A 21,097-nucleotide genomic window follows, 5' to 3' on the forward strand; every position below is an offset into this window, starting at 1 on the left:
GAGTTTGAGTGTGCAATGCAGGCAGACGTGCTGCAAATATCTGTGCACTAGTGGGACTATACAGAAGTCCAATAGCCACGTTTAGGATGCCACTAGGTACACTCAGTGCTTGCTAGTATAATGGCTTAGTTATAATGAGTTTGAGTGTGCAATGCAGGGAGACGTGCTGCAAATATCTTTGCACTACTGGGACTATACAGAAGTCCAATAGCCACGTTTAGAATGCCACTAGGTTCACTCAATGTTTGCTAGTATAATGGCTTAGTTATAATGAGTTGGAGTGTGCAATGCAGGCAGACGTGCTGCAAATATCTGTGCACTACTGGGACTATACAGAAGTCCAATAGCCACGTTTAGAATGCCACTAGGTTCACTCAGTGTTTGCTAGTATAATGGCTTAGTTATAATTAGTTGGAGTGTGCAATGCAGGCAGACGTGCTGCAAATATCTGTGCACTAGTGGGACTATACAGAAGTCCAATAGCCACGTTTAGGATGCCACTAGGTTCACTCAGTGTTTACTAGTATAATGGCTTAGTTATAATTAGTTGGAGTGTGCAATGCAGGCAGACGTGCTGCAAATATCTGTGCACTAATGGGACTATACAGAAGTCCAATAGCCACGTTTAGGATGCCACTAGGTTCACTCAGTGTTTACTAGTATAATGGCTTAGTTATAATGAGTTTGAGTGTGCAATGCAGGCAGACGTGCTGCAAATATCTGTGAACTAGTGGGACTATACAGAAGTCCAATAGCCACGTTTAGGATGCCACTAGGTTCACTCAGTGTTTGCTAGTATAATGGCTTAGTTATAATGAGTTTGAGTGTGCAATGCAGGCAGACGTGCTGCAAATATCTGTGCACTAGTGGGACTATACAGAAGTCCAATAGCCACGTTTAGGATGCCACTAGGTTCACTCAGTGTTTGCTAGTATAATGGCTTAGTTATAATGAGTTTGAGTGTGCAATGCAGGCAGACGTACTGCAAATATCTTTGCACTAGTGGGACTATACAGAAGTCCAATAGCCACGTTTAGGATGCCACTAGGTTCACTCAGTGTTTGCTAGTATAATGGCTTAGTTATAATGAGTTTGAGTGTGCAATGCAGGCAGACGTGCTGCAAATATCTGTGCACTAGTGGGACTATACAGAAGTCCAATAGCCACGTTTAGGATGCCACTAGGTTCACTCAGTGTTTGCTAGTATAATGGCTTAGTTATAATGAGTTTGAGTGTGCAATGCAGGCAGACGTACTGCAAATATCTTTCCACTACTGGGACTATACAGAAGTCCAATAGCCACGTTTAGGATGCCACTAGGTTCACTCAGTGTTTGCTAGTATAATGGCTTAGTTATAATGAGTTGGAGTGTGCAATGCAGGCAGACGTACTGCAAATATCTGTGCACTAGTGGGACTATACAGAAGTCCAATAGCCACGTTTAGGATGCCACTAGGTTCAATCAGTGTTTACTAGTATAATGGCTTAGTTATAATGAGTTTGAGTGTGCAATGCAGGCAGACGTGCTGCAAATATCTGTGCACTAGTGGGACTATACAGAAGTCCAATAGCCACGTTTAGGATGCCACTAGGTTCACTCAGTGTTTACTAGTATAATGGCTTAGTTATAATGAGTTTGAGTGTGCAATGCAGGCAGACGTGCTGCAAATATCTGTGCACTAGAGGGACTATACAGAAGTCCAATAGCCACGTTTAGGATGCCACTAGGTTCACTCAGTGTTTGCTAGTATAATGGCTTAGTTATAATGAGTTTGAGTGTGCAATCCAGGCAGACGTGCTGCAAATATCTGTGCACTAGTGGGACTATACAGAAGTCCAATAGCCACGTTTAGGATGCCACTAGGTTCACTCAGTGTTTGCTAGTATAATGGCTTAGTTATAATGAGTTTGAGTGTGCAATGCAGGCAGACGTGCTGCAAATATCTGTGCACTAGTGGGACTATACAGAAGTCCAATAGCCACGTTTAGGATGCCACTAGGTACACTCAGTGCTTGCTAGTATAATGGCTTAGTTATAATGAGTTTGAGTGTGCAATGCAGGGAGACGTGCTGCAAATATCTTTGCACTACTGGGACTATACAGAAGTCCAATAGCCACGTTTAGAATGCCACTAGGTTCACTCAATGTTTGCTAGTATAATGGCTTAGTTATAATGAGTTGGAGTGTGCAATGCAGGCAGACGTGCTGCAAATATCTGTGCACTACTGGGACTATACAGAAGTCCAATAGCCACGTTTAGAATGCCACTAGGTTCACTCAGTGTTTGCTAGTATAATGGCTTAGTTATAATTAGTTGGAGTGTGCAATGCAGGCAGACGTGCTGCAAATATCTGTGCACTAGTGGGACTATACAGAAGTCCAATAGCCACGTTTAGGATGCCACTAGGTTCACTCAGTGTTTACTAGTATAATGGCTTAGTTATAATTAGTTGGAGTGTGCAATGCAGGCAGACGTGCTGCAAATATCTGTGCACTAATGGGACTATACAGAAGTCCAATAGCCACGTTTAGGATGCCACTAGGTTCACTCAGTGTTTACTAGTATAATGGCTTAGTTATAATGAGTTTGAGTGTGCAATGCAGGCAGACGTGCTGCAAATATCTGTGAACTAGTGGGACTATACAGAAGTCCAATAGCCACGTTTAGGATGCCACTAGGTTCACTCAGTGTTTGCTAGTATAATGGCTTAGTTATAATGAGTTTGAGTGTGCAATGCAGGCAGACGTGCTGCAAATATCTGTGCACTAGTGGGACTATACAGAAGTCCAATAGCCACGTTTAGGATGCCACTAGGTTCACTCAGTGTTTGCTAGTATAATGGCTTTGTTATAATGAGTTTGAGTGTGCAATGCAGGCAGACGTACTGCAAATATCTTTGCACTAGTGGGACTATACAGAAGTCCAATAGCCACGTTTAGGATGCCACTAGGTTCACTCAGTGTTTGCTAGTATAATGGCTTAGTTATAATGAGTTTGAGTGTGCAATGCAGGCAGACGTGCTGCAAATATCTGTGCACTAGTGGGACTATACAGAAGTCCAATAGCCACGTTTAGGATGCCACTAGGTTCACTCAGTGTTTGCTAGTATAATGGCTTAGTTATAATGAGTTTGAGTGTGCAATGCAGGCAGACGTACTGCAAATATCTTTCCACTACTGGGACTATACAGAAGTCCAATAGCCACGTTTAGGATGCCACTAGGTTCACTCAGTGTTTGCTAGTATAATGGCTTAGTTATAATGAGTTTGAGTGTGCAATGCAGGCAGACGTGCTGCAAATATCTGTGCACTAGTGGGACTATACAGAAGTCCAATAGCCACGTTTAGGATGCCACTAGGTTCACTCAGTGTTTGCTAGTATAATGGCTTAGTTATAATGAGTTTGAGTGTGCAATGCAGGCAGACGTACTGCAAATATCTGTGCACTAGTGGGACTATACAGAAGTCCAATAGCCACGTTTAGGATGCCACTAGGTTCACTCAGTGTTTACTAGTATAATGGCTTAGTTATAATGAGTTGGATTGTGCAATGCAGGCAGACGTGCTGCAAATATCTGTGCACTAGTGGGACTATACAGAAGTCCAATAGCCACGTTTAGGATGCCACTAGGTTCACTCAGTGTTTACTAGTATAATGGCTTAGTTATAATGAGTTTGAGTGTGCAATGCAGGCAGACGTGCTGCAAATATCTGTGCACTAGTGGGACTATACAGAAGTCCAATAGCCACGTTTAGGATGCCACTAGGTTCACTCAGTGGTTGCTAGTATAATGGCTTAGTTATAATGAGTTTGAGTGTGCAATGCAGGCACACGTGCTGTAAATATCTTTGCACTAGTGGGACTATACAGAAGTCCAATAGCCACGTTTAGGATGCCACTAGGTTCACTCAGTGTTTGCTAGTATAATGGCTTAGTTAGAATGAGTTTGAGTGTGCAATGCAGGCAGACGTGCTGCAAATATCTGTGCACTACTGGGACTATACAGAAGTCCAATAGCCACGTTTAGGATGCCACTAGGTTCACTCAGTGTTTGCTAGTATAATGGCTTAGTTATAATGAGTTTGAGTGTGCAATGCAGGCAGACGTGCTGCAAATATCTGTGCACTAGTGGGACTATACAGAAGTCCAATAGCCACGTTTAGAATCCACTAGGTTCACTCAGTGTTTGCTAGTATAATGGCTTAGTTATAATGAGTTTGAATGTGCAATGCAGGCAGACGTGCTGCAAATATCTTTGCACTACTGGGACTATACAGAAGTCCAATAGCCACGTTTAGGATGCCACTAGGTTCACTCAGTGTTTGCTAGTATAATGGCTTAGTTATAATGAGTTTGAGTGTGCAATGCAGGCAGACGTACTGCAAATATCTTTGCACTACTGGGACTATACAGAAGTCCAATAGCCACGTTTAGGATGCCACTAGGTTCACTCAGTGTTTGCTAGTATAATGGCTTAGTTATAATGAGTTTGAGTGTGCAATGCAGGCAGACGTGCTGCAAATATCTGTGCACTAGTGGGACTATACAGAAGTCCAATAGCCACGTTTAGGATGCCACTAGGTTCACTCAGTGTTTGCTAGTATAATGGCTTAGTTATAATGAGTTTGAGTGTGCAATGCAGGCAGACGTACTGCAAATATCTGTGCACTAGTGGGACTATACAGAAGTCCAATAGCCATGTTTAGGATGCCACTAGGTTCACTCAGTGTTTACTAGTATAATGGCTTAGTTATAATGAGTTGGATTGTGCAATGCAGGCAGACGTGCTGCAAATATCTGTGCACTAGTGGGACTATACAGAAGTCCAATAGCCACGTTTAGGATGCCACTAGGTTCACTCAGTGTTTACTAGTATAATGGCTTAGTTATAATGAGTTTGAGTGTGCAATGCAGGCAGACGTGCTGCAAATATCTGTGCACTAGTGGGACTATACAGAAGTCCAATAGCCACGTTTAGGATGCCACTAGGTTCACTCAGTGTTTGCTAGTATAATGGCTTAGTTATAATGAGTTTGATTGTGCAATGCAGGCAGACGTGCTGCAAATATCTGTGCACTAGTGGGACTATACAGAAGTCCATTAGCCACGTTTAGGATGCCACTAGGTTCACTCAGTGTTTGCTAGTATAATGGCTTAGTTATAATGAGTTTGAGTGTGCAATGCAGGCAGACGTGCTGCAAATATCGGTGCACTAGTGGGACTATACAGAAGTCCAATAGCCACGTTTAGGATGCCACTAGGTTCACTCAGTGTTTGCTAGTATAATGGCTTAGTTATAATGAGTTTGAGTGTGCAATGCAGGCAGACGTGCTGCAAATATCTGTGCACTAGTGGGACTATACAGAAGTCCAATAGCCACGTTTAGGATGCCACTAGGTTCACTCAGTGTTTGCTAGTATAATGGCTTAGTTATAATGAGTTTGAGTGTGCAATGCAGGCAGACGTGCTGCAAATATCTTTGCACTACTGGGACTATACACAAGTCCAATAGCCACGTTTAGAATGCCACTAGGTTCACTCAGTGTTTGCTAGTATAATGGCTTAGTTATAATGAGTTTGAGTGTGCAATGCAGGCAGACGTGCTGAAAATATCTGTGCACTACTGGGACTATACAGAAGTCCAATAGCCACGTTTAGGATGCCACTAGGTTCACTCAGTGTTTGCTAGTATAATGGCTTAGTTATAATGAGTTTGAGTTTGCAATGCAGGCAGACGTGCTGCAAATATCTGTGCACTAGTGGGACTATACAGAAGTCCAATAGCCACGTTTAGGATGCCACTAGGTTCACTCAGTGTTTGCTAGTTTAATGGCTTAGTTATAATGAGTTTGAATGTGCAATGCAGGCAGACGTGCTGCAAATATCTTTGCACTACTGGGACTATACAGAAGTCCAATAGCCACGTTTAGGATGCCACTAGGTTCACTCAGTGTTTGCTAGTATAATGGCTTAGTTATAATGAGTTTGAGTGTGCAATGCAGGCAGACGTGCTGCAAATATCTGTGCAGTAGTGGGACTATACAGAAGTCCAATAGCCACGTTTAGGAGACCACTAGGTTCACTCAGTGTTTGCTAGTATAATGGCTTAGTTATAATGAGTTTGAGTGTGCAATGCAGGCAGACGTGCTGCAAATATCTGTGCACTAGTGGGACTATACAGAAGTCCAATAGCCACGTTTAGGATGCCACTAGGTACACTCAGTGTTTACTAGTATAATGGCTTAGTTATAATGAGTTTGAGTGTGCAATGCAGGCAGACGTGCTGCAAATATCTGTGCACTAGTGGGACTATACAGAAGTCCAATAGCCACGTTTAGGATGCCACTAGGTTCACTCAGTGTTTGCTAGTATAATGGCTTAGTTATAATGAGTTTGAGTGTGCAATGCAGGCAGACGTGCTGCAAATATCTGTGCACTAGTGGGACTATACAGAAGTCCAATAGCCACGTTTAGGATGCCACTAGGTTCACTCAGTGTTTGCTAGTATAATGGCTTAGTTATAATGAGTTTGAGTGTGCAATGCAGGCAGACGTGCTGCAAATATCTTTGCACTACTGGGACTATACAGAAGTCCAATAGCCACGTTTAGGATGCCACTAGGTTCACTCAGTGTTTGCTAGTATAATGGCTTAGTTATAATGAGTTTGAGTGTGCAATGCAGGCAGACGTGCTGCAAATATCTGTGCACTACTGGGACTATACAGAAGTCCAATAGCCACGTTTAGGATGCCACTAGGTTCACTCAGTGTTTGCTAGTATAATGGCTTAGTTATAATGAGTTTGAGTGTGCAATGCAGGCAGACGTGCTGCAAATATCTGTGCACTAGTGGGACTATACAGAAGTCCAATAGCCACGTTTAGGATGCCACTAGGTTCACTCAGTGTTTGCTAGTATAATGGCTTAGTTATAATGAGTTTGAATGTGCAATGCAGGCAGACGTGCTGCAAATATCTTTGCACTACTGGGACTATACAGAAGTCCAATAGCCACGTTTAGAATGCCACTAGGTTCACTCAGTGTTTGCTAGTATAATGGCTTAGTTATAATGAGTTTGACGAAGGTTAATACCGAAATGCGCATTGGGCGCAATCCACTGCAGCTATCCATATCTCCAGGTTATATGTAGGTCCTGTCTTGCCTTGCATTAATTGCCCTTATATATCTGGTTCTCCGGTCTGTGGACATTTCTTATATCTCTTATGCTTACTTTCAGTGCACTTTAGGATAGACTAATAGACGCTCGCTTTGACTAAGTCTATGATTCACAATGTGTTTCGTGACCAGTGTCCGAGTGGTATAAGTGGCACTTATATTGTTGCACTATATACAGCATTCTAATCCTCTTGTGTGCACTGAAGGTATCTGAGTTGTCTATATCATATGCCTTAGTTGCTTCTCCTTTATTTATCTACTAGCAACAACCTGAGATATACCTTATATTAAGGGATTTATATGTCTTCTCTGTGAGTATGCCAGTAATTTAAAATTCTTTGTATTGAGTGCATGTTGTAATGCCTGACTGTGCATATATATATTTTTGACATCTTATATTGTTCAGCATATTAATTGCAATTGTTAGCTGCAGTGATGTACACCGGTTTCTGACCCCCTCCACTTATCTGCAGTTTATATTAATAAAAAAATATATTTGGACCTATTTGATCGCCTTCTTGTTATTGTGGTTTTGGTAGCATTATTAGCGATTTGGTCCCTATATTGTAGTCCTTATTCTGCGTATTATATTATTTTATTATTGTGCTATTCTTATATCATCGTTATGCAGAATTCTTTTATGCCATTACTTATTTTTTTGAGTTTGAGTGTGCAATGCAAGTAAAATATATCTTTGTACCGTGTTAGCCAGTAGAGATAAAAAAAATTGTTTAAAAGAACTGAGAGTCCTCAGTGGTTGATACCTTTTAATGGCTAACTGAAAAGATGGTAATAATTGCAAGCTTTCGAGTGTGCAATGCAGGCAGACGTGCTGCAAATATCTGTGCACTAGTGGGACTATACAGAAGTCCAATAGCCACGGTTAGGATGCCACTAGGTTCACTCAGTGTTTGCTAGTATAATGGCTTAGTTATAATGAGTTGGAGTGTGCAATGCAGGCAGACGTGCTGCAAATATCTGTCCACTAGTGGGACTTTACAGAAGTCCACCATGTTTAGGATGCCACTAGGTTCACTCAGTGTTTGCTAGTATAATGGCTTAGTTATAGTGAGTTTGATGTGCAATGCAGGCAGACGTGCTGCAAATATCTTTGCACTACTGGGACTATACAGAAGTCCAATAGCCACGTTTAGGATGCCACTAGGTTCACTCAGTGTTTGCTAGTATAATGGCTTAGTAACCATGAGTTGGAGTGTGCAAAGGGCAGGAGGGTACAGTGGCAGGGTTGTGGGTCTCTGGGTAGAGGAAAGGAAGCCTGCCTTTCTATCCCTCCTAATGGGGAAATGCAGCGAGGAAATCCCTGACCTTAGCTACACAGACGCTGTCATCTTGTATGGCTGTTAAACTCTGTTTTCAGGACCTGTCACCTATGGCTCTGACCCTGCCGATATAAGCCCTTAAAAGGACTGATAGAAAGTGCTATCCCTAAGCTGTCCAGCGCTGTGTATGGAGCGTAATACAGCTGTATCGGCGATAGGAGCTGCGCCAGTGATGTCTGACACCAAGGACGCAGAAGAGATAATGGCGTCCGGACGGGCAGATACTCGTTTTTATAATGCAGGGACATGTGACATGGACATCCTATCACACATGCCTTTGCTAGTGATGAGCGAGTACTAAAAAGCTCGGGTGCTCGAAGCTCGGGCCGAGCCTCCCAAGATACTCGTGTACTCGGCCCGAGCACCGAGCCCAATGTTATCCTATGGGAGACCCGAGTATTTTTGTGAAATGACCCCCCGGCAGCATGGAGAAACCCTAAAAATGTCACAAAAGTCTCAGAAGAGTGCTCAAATGACATGGCATCAGCATGGGGAAGACCCCTTGAAGCATTTATCACTCAAAAGTCACAGATGTGAACAATTTTGTCCGAGTTTTACGCCATTTTTACGGACTCACCAGAAAACCTTCCAAAATGACACCAAAATGAATTTTCATGGCGGAAATGTTAAGGGCACATACCCAATAGTGAGATAGAGCTGGTGTATGTTACTTTTTGAGATTAATACATGAAAGATTTTACATGAAAACCTTGTGTGGCACTCCGATGTCCAAAACGCACGTTTTGTGCTTTTTACTAGCGATGTCGGTCATTTTTTTTTTTTTATTCTATCTCCCTCAGTCCGTCGGTCTGTCTCTCTCTGTCTTGTCTGTCCCCCTCTCACAGTCTGTCGGTCAGTTCCCCCCCCTCTCTCTTACTTACCGTTCCCCGATCACTGCCGCGGCGCTGCACAGCTGTTCAAACTCCGGTGGCTTTTCCTCTTTTGAAAAAGCCGGCCGCTCATTAATCAATCTCCTATTCCCTGCTGTCCTGCTTTTCGGCGCCTATGATTGGTTGCAGTGAGACACGCTCCCACACTGAGTGACAGCTGTCTCACTGCAACCAATCACAGCAGCCGGTGTGTGTATACTGTGCAGTGAAATAAATAATTAAATAATTAAAAAAAACGGCATGCGGTCCCCCCAATTTTAATACCAGCCAGATAAAGCCATACGGCTGAAGGCTGGTATTCTCAGGATGGGGAGCTCCACGTTATGGGGAGCCCCCCACCCTAACAATATCAGTCAGCAGCCGCCCAGAATTGCCGCATACATTAGATGCGACAGTTCTGGGGCTGTACCCGGCTCTTCCCGATTTACCCTGGTGCGTTGGCAAATCGGGGTAATAAGGAGTTAATGGCAGCCCATAGCTGCCACTAAATCCTAGATTAATCATGTCAGGCGTCTCCCCGAGATTCCTTCCATGATTAATCTGTAAATTACAGTTAAAAAACACACACACCCGAAAAATCCTTTATTAGAAATAAAAAACACTAACAAAGTCCCTCATTACCAATTTATTAACCCCGACAAACCCTCCATGTCCGGCGTACTCCACAGTCCTCCAGCGTCGCGTCCAGCTCTGCTGCATGGAAGTGACAGGAGCTGCAGAAGACACCGCCGCTCCGGTCACCTCCACGCAGCTAATGAGATGAGTATAGCGATCAGCTGAGCTGTCACTGAGGTTACCTGGATCCAGCGGTGGATGCAGCGGTGGCCGCGGGTAACCTCAGTGACAGCTCAGCTGATCGCGCTACTCACCGCCGCTCCAGTCAGCTCCATGCACCAACTGAGGTGAGTAGAGCGATCAGCTGCTGTCACTGAGGTTAATCGCGGCACCGCTGGATCCAGCGGTGGCCGGGAGTTACCTGACTGACAGCAGCTGATCGCGCTATTCCCTTCATTAGCTGCGTGGAGGTGACCGGCGGCTTTTACTATTTTGAAAAAGCCGGCCGCTCATTAAACAATCTCCTATTCCCTGCTTTCCCCGCCCACCGGTGCCTATGATTGGTTGCAGTGAGACACGCCCCCACGCTGAGTGACAGGTGTCACACTGCACCCAATCACAGCAGCCGGTGGGCGTGTCTATACTGTGCAGTAAAATAAATTAATAAATAATTAAAAAAAAACGGCGTGCGGTCCCCCCCATTTTAATGCCAGCCAGATAAAGCCATACGGCTGAAGGCTGGTATTCTCAGGATGGGGAGCTCCACGTTATGGGGAGCCCCCCAGCCTAACAATATCAGTCAGCAGCCGCCCAGAATTGCCGCATACATTATATGCGACAGTTCTGGGGCTGTACCCGGCTCTTCCCGATTTGCCCTGGTGCTTTGGCAAATCGGGGTAATAAGGAGTTAATGGCAGCCCATAGCTGCCACTAAATCCTAGATTAATCATGTCAGGCGTCTATGAGACACCCTCCATGATTAATCTGTAAGTTACAGTAAATAAACACACACACCCGAAAAATCCTTTATTAGAAATAAAAAACACACACACATTCCCTGGTTCACCACTTTAATCAGCCCCAAAAAGCCCTCCATGTCCGGCGTCATCCAGGATGTTCCAGCGTCGCATCCTGCGCTGCTGCATAGAGGTGACCGGAGCTGCAGAAGACACCGCCGCTCCGGTCACTTCCACGCAGCAAATGAGGTGAGTAGCGCGATCAGCTGAGCTGTCACTGAGGTTACCCGCCGTCACTGGATCCAGTGACAGCGGGTAACCTCAGTGACAGCTCAGCTGATCGCACGGCTGTCTTCATTAGCTGCGTGGAGGTGACCGGAGCGGCGGTGTCTTCTGCAGCTCCTGTCACTTCCATGCAGCAGAGCTGGACGCGACGCCGGAGTCCGTGGAGTACGCCGGACATGGAGGGTTTGTCGGGGTTAATAAATTGGTAATGAGGGACTTTGTTAGTGTTTTTTATTTCTAATAAAGGATTTTTCGGATGTGTGTGTTTTTTAACTGTAATTTACAGATTAATCATGGAAGGAATCTCGGGGAGACGCCTGACATGATTAATCTAGGATTTAGTGGCAGCTATGGGCTGCCATTAACTCCTTATTACCCCGATTTGCCAACGCACCAGGGTAAATCGGGAAGAGCCGGGTACAGTCCCAGAACTGTCGCATATAATGTATGCGGCAATTCTGGGCAGCTGTTGGCTGATATTGTTAGGGTGGGGGGCTCCCCATAACGTGGAGCTCCCTATCCTGAGAATACCAGCCTTCAGCCGTATGGCTTTATCTGGCTGGTTTTAAAAATGGGGGGAACCGCACGCCGTTTTTTTTAATTATTTAATAAATAATTAAAATTAATAATTAAAATTAATAAATAATTAAAAAAAACGGCGTGCGGTTCCCCCCATTTTTAAAACCAGCCAGATAAAGCCATACGGCTGAAGGCTGGTATTCTCAGGATGGGGAGCTCCACGTTATGGGGAGCCCCCCACCCTAACAATATCAGCCAACAGCCGCCCAGAATTGCCGCATACATTATATGCGACAGTTCTGGGACTGTACCCGGCTCTTCCCGATTTGCCCTGGTGCGTTGGCAAATCGGGGTAATAAGGAGTTATTGGCAGCCCATAGCTGCCAATAAGTCCTAGATTAATCATGTCAGGCGTCTATGAGACACCCTCCATGATTAATCTGTAAGTTACAGTAAATAAACACACACACACCAGAAAAAATCCTTTATTAGAAATAAAAACACACACATATACCCTGGTTCACCACTTTAATCAGCCCGAAAAAGCCCTCCATGTCCGGCGTAATCCAGGATGATCCAGCGTCGCATCCAGCGCTGCTGCATGGAGGTGACCGGAGCCGCAGCAGACACAGCCGCTCCGGTCACCTCCACACAGCAAATGAACACAGCCGCGCGATCAGCTGCTGTCACTGAGGTTACCCGCGGCCACCGGTGGATGCAGCGGTGACAGCGGGTAACCTCAGTGACAGCAGCTGATCGCGCGGCTGTGTTCATTTGCTGTGTGGAGGTGACCGGAGCGGCGGTGTCTGCTGCAGCTCCGGTCACCTCCATGCAGCAGCGCTGGATGCGACGCTGGATCATCCTGGATTACGCCGGACAAGGAGGGCTTTTTCGGGCTGATTAAAGTGGTGAACCAGGGTATATGTGTGTGTTTTTTATTTCTAATAAAGGATTTTTTCTGGTGTGTGTGTTTATTTACTGTAACTTACAGATTAATCATGGAGGGTGTCTCATAGACGCATGACATGATTAATCTAGGACTTATTGGCAGCTATGGGCTTCCAATAAGTCCTTATTACCCCGATTTGCCAACGCACCAGGGTAAATCGGGAAGAGCCGGGTACAGCCCCAGAATTGTCGCATATAATGTATGCGGCAATTCTGGCCAGCTGCTGACTGATATTGTTAGGGTGGGGGGCTCCCCATAACGTGGGGCTCCCCATCCTGAGAATACCAGCCTTCAGCTGTATGGCTTTATCTGGCTGGTATTAAAATTGGGGGGAACCGCACGCCGTTTTTTTAATTATTTATTTATTTATTTTACTGCACAGTATAGACACGCCCACCGGCTGCTGTGATTGGGTGCAGTGTGACACCTGTCACTCAGCGTGGGGGCGTGTCTCACTGCAACCAATCATAGGCGCCTGTGGGCGTGGAAAGCAGGGAATATGAGATGGCTGTGTACAGAGCACAGCGCGCCGGCCGGTATAAAGGCTCGGTCACGCTGTGCAGGCCGGCCAATCACTGCAATTCCACAACTAACAGGGCTGTGGCATTGCAGTGGTCTGCCAGCCAATCCCTGCATGAGGGCTGGCTCTCAAAAGAGCGCCAACATGCAGGGATGAAGACCACGAGTAAAGCACGAGTATTGCAAAATTACTCGGTACCCGCCGAGCAGCCCGAGTACAGTGATACTCGTGCGAGTACCGAGTAGTTACAAGCATGCTCACTCATCACTAGCCTTTGCTTCTCTGGCTAAAAGTCCACTTAGCTGTGTGTGTGTCTGGGATTGGCTGACATGCTGGCCCTCCCCACTACACGCGCGTGCTTAGGGAAGGAAGACAAGGAAAAAAAAAAAATGGCGATCGCCATTATACATATAGCAGTGATCTGAATGCGCTGTTTCCGCACACTATACACTGAAATGTCATAATAGTGTGAGTCACAGAGTGACTTACACTATTACAGCGGAAAGCCAGCTGGGAATTAGCTGTTTTTTTGCTGCTAGAACCGTTCTCGAACGTATCTAGAACTATCGAGCTTTTGCAAAAAAGCTCGAGTTCTTGTTCGATCTAGAACAGCCCCCAAAATTACTCGTGCCGCGAACTGGAGAACCACGAACCACAAACCGCGCTCAACTCTACTCGTGTACTCGGCCTGAGCACCGAGCCCAATGTTATCCTATGGGAGACCCGAGTATTTTTCTGAAATGACCCCTGGCAACATGTAGAAACTCTAAAAATGGCACAAAAGTCTCAGAAGAGTGCTCAAATGACATGGCAACAGCATGGGGAAGACCCCTTGAAGCATTTATCACTCAAAAGTCACAGCTGTGAACAATTTTGTCCGAGTTTTACGCCATTTTTACGGACTCACCAGAAAACCTTCCAAAATGACACCAAAATGAATTTTCATGGCGGAAATGTTAAGGGCACATACCCAATAGTGAGATAGAGCTGGTGTATGTTACTTTTTGAGATTATTACATGAAAGATTTTACGTTAAAACATTGTGTGGCACTCCGATGTCCAAAACGCACGCTTTGTGCTTTTTACTAGCGATGTCGGTCATTTTTTTTTTCATTCTATCTCCCGTCGGTCGGTCTCGCTCTGTCGGTCTCTCTCTGTCTTGTGTGTCCCCCTCTCACAGTCTGTCGGTCATTCTCCCCCTCTCTCTTACTTACCGTTCCCGATCACTGCCGCGGCGCTGCATAGCTGTTCACTAAACTCCGCCGGCTTTTCCTCTTTTGAAAAAGCCGGCCGCTCATTAAACAATCTCATATTCCCTGCTTTCCTGCTTTTTGGCGCCTATGATTGGTTGCAATGAGACACGCCCCCACGCTGAGTGACAGGTGTCTCACTGCACCCAATCACAGCAGCCGGTGGGCATGTCTATACTGTGCAGTGAAATAAATAATTAAATAATTAAAAATAACGGCGTGCGGTCCCCCCAATTTTAATACCAGCCAGATAAAGCCACACGGCTGAAGGCTGGTATTCTCAGGATGGGGAGCTCCACGTTATGGGGAGCCCCCCAGCCTAACAATATCAGTCAGCAGCCGCCCAGAATTTCCGCATACATTAGATGCGACAGTTCTGGGACAGTACCCGGCTCTTCCCGATTTACCCTAGTGCGTTGGCAAATCGGGGTAATAAGGAGTTAATGGCAGCCCATAGCTGCCAATAAGTCCTAGATTAATCATGTCAGGTGTCTCCCTGAGATTCCTTCCATGATTAATCTGTAAAATACAGTTAAAAAACACACACACCCAAAAAATCCTTTATTAGAAATAAAAAACACTAACAAAGTCCCTCATCACCAATTTATTAACCCCAACAAACCCTCCATGTCCGGCGTAATCCACAGTCTTCCAGCGTCGCATCCAGCTGTGCTGCATGAAGGTGACAGGAGCTGCAGAATACACCGCCGCTCCTGTCAACTTCACACAGCAACTGAAGACAGCCGCGCGATCAGCTGAGCTGTCACTGAGGTTACCTGGATCCAGCGGTGGATGCAGCGGTGGCCGCGGGTAACCTCAGTGACAGCTCAGCTGATCGCGCTACTCACCGCCGCTCCGGTCAGCTCCACGCAGCAACTGAGGTAAGTATAGCGATCAGCTGAGCTGTCACTGAGGTTAATCGCGGCCACCGCTGGATCCAGCAGTGGTCGTGAGTTACCTGACTGACAGCAGCTGATCGCGCTACTCACCTCAGTTGCTGTGTGAAGCTGACAGGAGCGGCGGTGTATTGTGCAGCTCCTGTCACCTGCATGCAGCAGAGCTGGACGCGACGCTGGAGGTCCGTGGATTACGCCGGACATGGAGGGCTTTGTCGGGGTTAATAAATTGGTGATGAGGGACTTTGTTATTGTTTTTTATTTCTAATAAAGGATTTTTCAGGTGTGTGTTTTTTTAACTGTAATTTAAAATTAAATTATTAAATTTAATCACTCAGGTCAAGATATAGGGAGAATGTGTCTAAACCTGAGGTGGAGCTAAATGATAGACCATGTTCCAGTAAGGATTTCTCATTATCCGTTAATATATAATTAGAGATATTAAAAATCCGAGTTTTTTCTCTGTCTATATTTATATGTTCAGATGATTTGTTCATTTGATCTATGTTGTCTTTGTTTTTTTTCGTGGTTAGCTCTTGCTTGTTTTTTTCTACCTCGGTTGTGTTTGATTCCTCCTCTGTATCCTCTCTTTCTCTTTTTCTCTTGGGGTGGCGTCCTGGAGCCACTTGAAAAAACTGCGTGATTTTCACATTATTTTTACTTATAGATTTTTCTATTTGATTATTATTCTGTATTTCTGTTGTAATAACTGATGAATTTGGGTTGATTTGTATGGGATCCTGTATGTTTGTATTTTCGTGTATTGTTAATAACAATAGATTAGAGTATTGAGTGATTTCTAGAGTTGTTATATTTTCATTCTGTGTTTCATTTTTTTGTGTTGACATGTTTTGTATAGGGCTATTTAATTTTGTGGGAATTAATCCTGCATTAAAAGTTTCTTCTATTCCTAAATCTATTACTTCCGTGTTATATATTGGTGTTATTATATTTTCAATGGTGTTAGATGTCTCTATATTGTTCCCCTGGGGGATTTCATTATACTTGATAGATCCAAAGGTTATAGGTAATTTGGCTATATCTGGAGGGGGGATTTTCCATTAATGTTAGTCTCTATTGCATTGTTTTTTATTGTAATATTTTTCAGTTTGGATCTATGTTGTTCATAGTATACTTTTTGCTTCTCAGATGTTAGATAATTTAATGAATCATCATTTTTATTATGCATATGTCTTGTTTTAGTGTTGGGTCTATTTTTGTTCTGTTTTTTACCCTGTTTGTTTATATTACTGTTATTCTTTATTTCTATATCAGTGATGTGGTTCTCTATCTCCATAATATCTATATCTCTTTTAGTCTCACATTTATCCATTAGGAATTTTATGGCTTTTTTCTTTATTATTTCTTCTTCGTATTTGCTTAGTGTGATTTTCAGGATTAGGTCTATTTCTTTGTAGTCATTTGAAGTGTAGTATGGTTCTAAAATTTGTTTTAAATTATTCAATTCATGTAGGGGTTCTTCAGCTAATGTATTGTTTTTGCTAATGAGTAGTTTTATCATTCCTTGTGAACAAGATAGGGAGTAATCTTCCCATTTATTTGTGAATTCAATATCGTGAGGGAAGGGGGATTCTTGATTAAATCTAAATTCTATAGGGATGATGTTTTCTATTATACATCTCTCCAAAAACATTTTCTCAATATGGTTAGTAATCCTTAATTTACATTTACGTTCATATTCAGAAAATAATTCGGCCATATTCTTCTTTTCTAATTAATTTAGTCTGATAATTCAGAAATTAATACCGACAAGATTATCTAAGTGATTGCTCAATATATCCATTATAAGTTGTTACCTGCGTGCCACACGATTATTTTTGAAAAAATCCATACTAACCCTCTTTACTTCTGATTGTGTATAGTTATATATATGTAGTATGTGTAGGACCACAGTTCTGTTGGTTATAGATTTTATATATAAATTAAATTAATCTGGGTGATCCTAGAAAATCCTTAATTTTTCTATATATACCGCCGATTTATTGATGATCTGTTTATAATGTGGAAAGGTACCACAATAAAAGTTAATGAATTTGTAGAGGGTCATAATAAAAACAACTGGGGCCTATTCTTTATAGCCACATATTCGGACAAAACAATTCAGTATTTGGACTTACAAGTTATGTTGGACGAATTAGGGAGGATCACAACGTCCACTCATCTTAAACCTGTTGACGAAAACAGTTATTTGAGATTTGATAGTGGACATTTACCCAGATGGATTCACAATATTCCATATGGGCAATATAGGAGAGTACGGAAAAATTGCAGGAAGGATAAGGACTTTGAGACACAATCAAAGATCCTTAAAAAACGGTTCCTTGAAAAGGGGTACCCTAAGAAATTGCTACATGATATATACAGGAGAACAAATCCCCTTTCTCAAGAAACGTGCATAGAGCCAAAAAGCGTTACCCATAAAGAAGAAAATGAAAAACTCAAATTCACAAAATGGAGTCTGGTAACCACATACTGTCAACCACGAATACTTATTGAAAAAATGCTGAAAAAATATTGGCTCATACTGAAGGGAGACCCCCTTTTATGTGACCATATACCCCAAAAACCTATAATTATATATAAGAAAAACAAATGTTTGGGTAATATGATCGCACCCAGGAATATATCAAAAAGACCGACAACATTCAAAACGGAAAATCCCAATATGTGGGGACGTTATCCATGTCTAACATCAAAATGTCTGTGTTGTAACATTATTTCAAAAGGGGCGAAGACATTCACCTCTAAAACCACAGGTGAAATCTTCCCAGTAAGATTTAGACTAAACTGTCAATCAACATATATGGTAAACTTGATTGAATGTCCATGCGGTATACAATATATGGGACGTACCATACAGGAGATGCACCAAAGAATAAACAAACATCGACACAATATAAAATAGAATATCCAATGCACAGTATTTCTAAACACTATAATGCTGTACATAACAAGGATCCTAGTAAAATGTAATTAATCATCATAGACCACATTAACAATAATGATCCGGACTCACTAGCAAAATTAATCAAAAAAGAAAGTTTTGGGATTTTTAAGCTTGGCACGCTTGCTCCAGAAGGACATAATCTAACATTAGATAATGTCGCTAAGCAATAGATATTTAATTCTAATCATTATAACCTCTAAAAAATCAATAACACCAGTTTTTTATCTATAAATACATTTTTTTTATTTAAAAAACAATAATCACATTTTTTTTTCTATTATTACATAATTAGCTCTTCAAATATAATATTTTAACTTATATAAACAAAAGCGAAAGAGATATCACATTTATTACACCGTGAATACATACTTTAAATTATATATGTAGATAAACAACTACTTCCCTGGACAAATAAATGTGCCTATACCAAAAAATGGTGCAATAAAACCACAAATATATAACGCTGCCAAAATGGGGAAATATATAAAAAACATACACAAATAAAGGGAAATCTTGTAAATATATGTACAAACTGTCATGTAGTAAATTACAAGGGAGATGAACTATAATACATTGATTTTAATAATTTTTAATAATTGTTTTTTTTAATTTTTAATAATTTTATAGAAATTCCTCTTTTAACAACTCTTCTCCATTCATATAGAAATTTTATTATTCTTTAATTCAGTTTATTTATCTATGTTTATCAAAATACACATATATATATATATATATATATATATATATATATAGATAGATATAAGTATATATGTATGATTTAGATGCAAAAAATTATTTGTGTAATCTTTCAACTCCATCATAATTTGTTTAAAATTTTATTTGTATATTTTAACTTCACTTGTGGGGTTTTTAATCTATATAAGAAGTTTTAAACGATGCTCCTGTTGTACCTGATGAAAGCAACATTGGATTGCTGAAACGCCTTATGAAAATAGGAGCTCAGCAATAAAAGTTTATTCATTTAAAATCACTTGCAAATGGTTCAATAGGCGCTAAAACAGACAGAAAATACCTTCCATTAGAGAGGAATGGATATTTTAAAATTCAGATTCACAGACTCAAAAATGTAATTTGTGATTAATAAATTTGAATGAATCTAAATACTGGAAAACCTATTATTGCTTGGAAAGTGCACATGTGAGAGAAGAGAGAAACCTGCTAACCATAAGACCTTAAACTCTATAAGAGAGCAAACCCTGCTGACCATAAGAGCTTATGCTGTACAGAGGAGAGGGAGGGAGGGAGGACCTTGCTGACTATAGGAGCTTATACTCTACAGGCACGAGACAGAGGACCATGCTGACAATAAGAGCTTTCACTCTACAGGAGAGAGGACCATGCTGACACTAAGAGCTTACACTCTACAGGAGAGAAATCCCTGCTGACCATAAGAGCTTACACTATACAGGACTAAAATAGAGAGAACCCTGCTGACCATATGAGCTTACATGCTATAGGAGAGAGGACCCTGCTGACTATAAGAGCTTACACTCTACAGGAGAGAAATCCCTGCTGACCATAAACACTTTAACTGTACAGAAGAGAGGGAGGGAGAGAGAACCTTGCTGACTATAAGAGCTTATACTCTACAAGCAAGAGAGAGAGGACCATGCTGACAATAAGAGCTTACACTCTACAGGAGAGAGGACCCTGCTGACCATAAGGGCTTACACTATACATGACTAAAATAGAGAGAACCCTGCTGACCATAAGAGCTTACACTCTATAGGAGAGAGGACCCTGCTGACCATTACAGCTTACACTCTATAGGAAAGAGGACCCTGCTGACCATGAGACCTTACATTCTACAGGAGAGAGGCTTAAAAAGTGGCGTTGGAGATGGAAATGACACTGACATACAAACTGTGTTCCCCTGAGAATTGCTTATCTGTGATGGCCAATGTCCTGACCAGAGCTGTACAATATATGCTTATCCGTAAGACGTCATAGCTGCATGGTATCATGGAGAAATCTGTGTGGCAATTCACAATGACATTACCCCACTCTCTGAAGCTTCATCAGTATGGGAAAGGGTGCGAACAACGAATTGAATATCAAAATGTTCAAATTCACATGAAATCGCAAATTTCAGCCAAATCGATCTGAACTTTTGCAAAACAATCTGCTCCTGTCCAGTTTAAATATCTTTTAAAAAAGAGCAATGCAAGATTAAGAAAATAAGGATCAGACAACAGAGGTAAAAATACTGTCTTGGAAAAAGCATTCATGTTAGTCTTTAACTTTATTAAATATGAGCAAAAGATAAATAATCATTGTATTTATGTGCTATAAAAATATAAAGCCATCATAAATAGGGAAAATAACAAAAGTATAATTACAAAGCTGATCTGCCAGTTTGTCTGATAAATTGGAATAGGACTGATTCTCACCTCTCAGGCATGGAGTGGCCAATTGAATAAAAAGCTGCTAACTCTCAAGTTAAATTAGAGCTCTTGTGCATGGAGGCTGTGAATTTGGATGATCTCCCAGGTTTGCCTTTTAATGAGAATCATGCAAACGAAAACATCATTGATCATCAGATGATGTAATGCAATGAAAACACTATTTTTCAATGAAGCTGTGTATTAATGTTGAGGTTTCAGCTCTGCTCTGCAAAGCACTGCATCAGCTAGCAATAATGTCTGTCTCTGTATTACTTGGTTTAAATACACCTGGCTAATACACAATGAATTGTATACTGCACAACCCTTATGAAAATTTAATAGCTCTTTTGTGGAGCCACTATCCATTGTTTATACGACCGTGGTGCTC

Source organism: Anomaloglossus baeobatrachus, chromosome 3 (assembly GCF_048569485.1).
Source record: "Anomaloglossus baeobatrachus isolate aAnoBae1 chromosome 3, aAnoBae1.hap1, whole genome shotgun sequence".
Lineage (NCBI taxonomy): Eukaryota > Metazoa > Chordata > Amphibia > Anura > Aromobatidae > Anomaloglossus > Anomaloglossus baeobatrachus.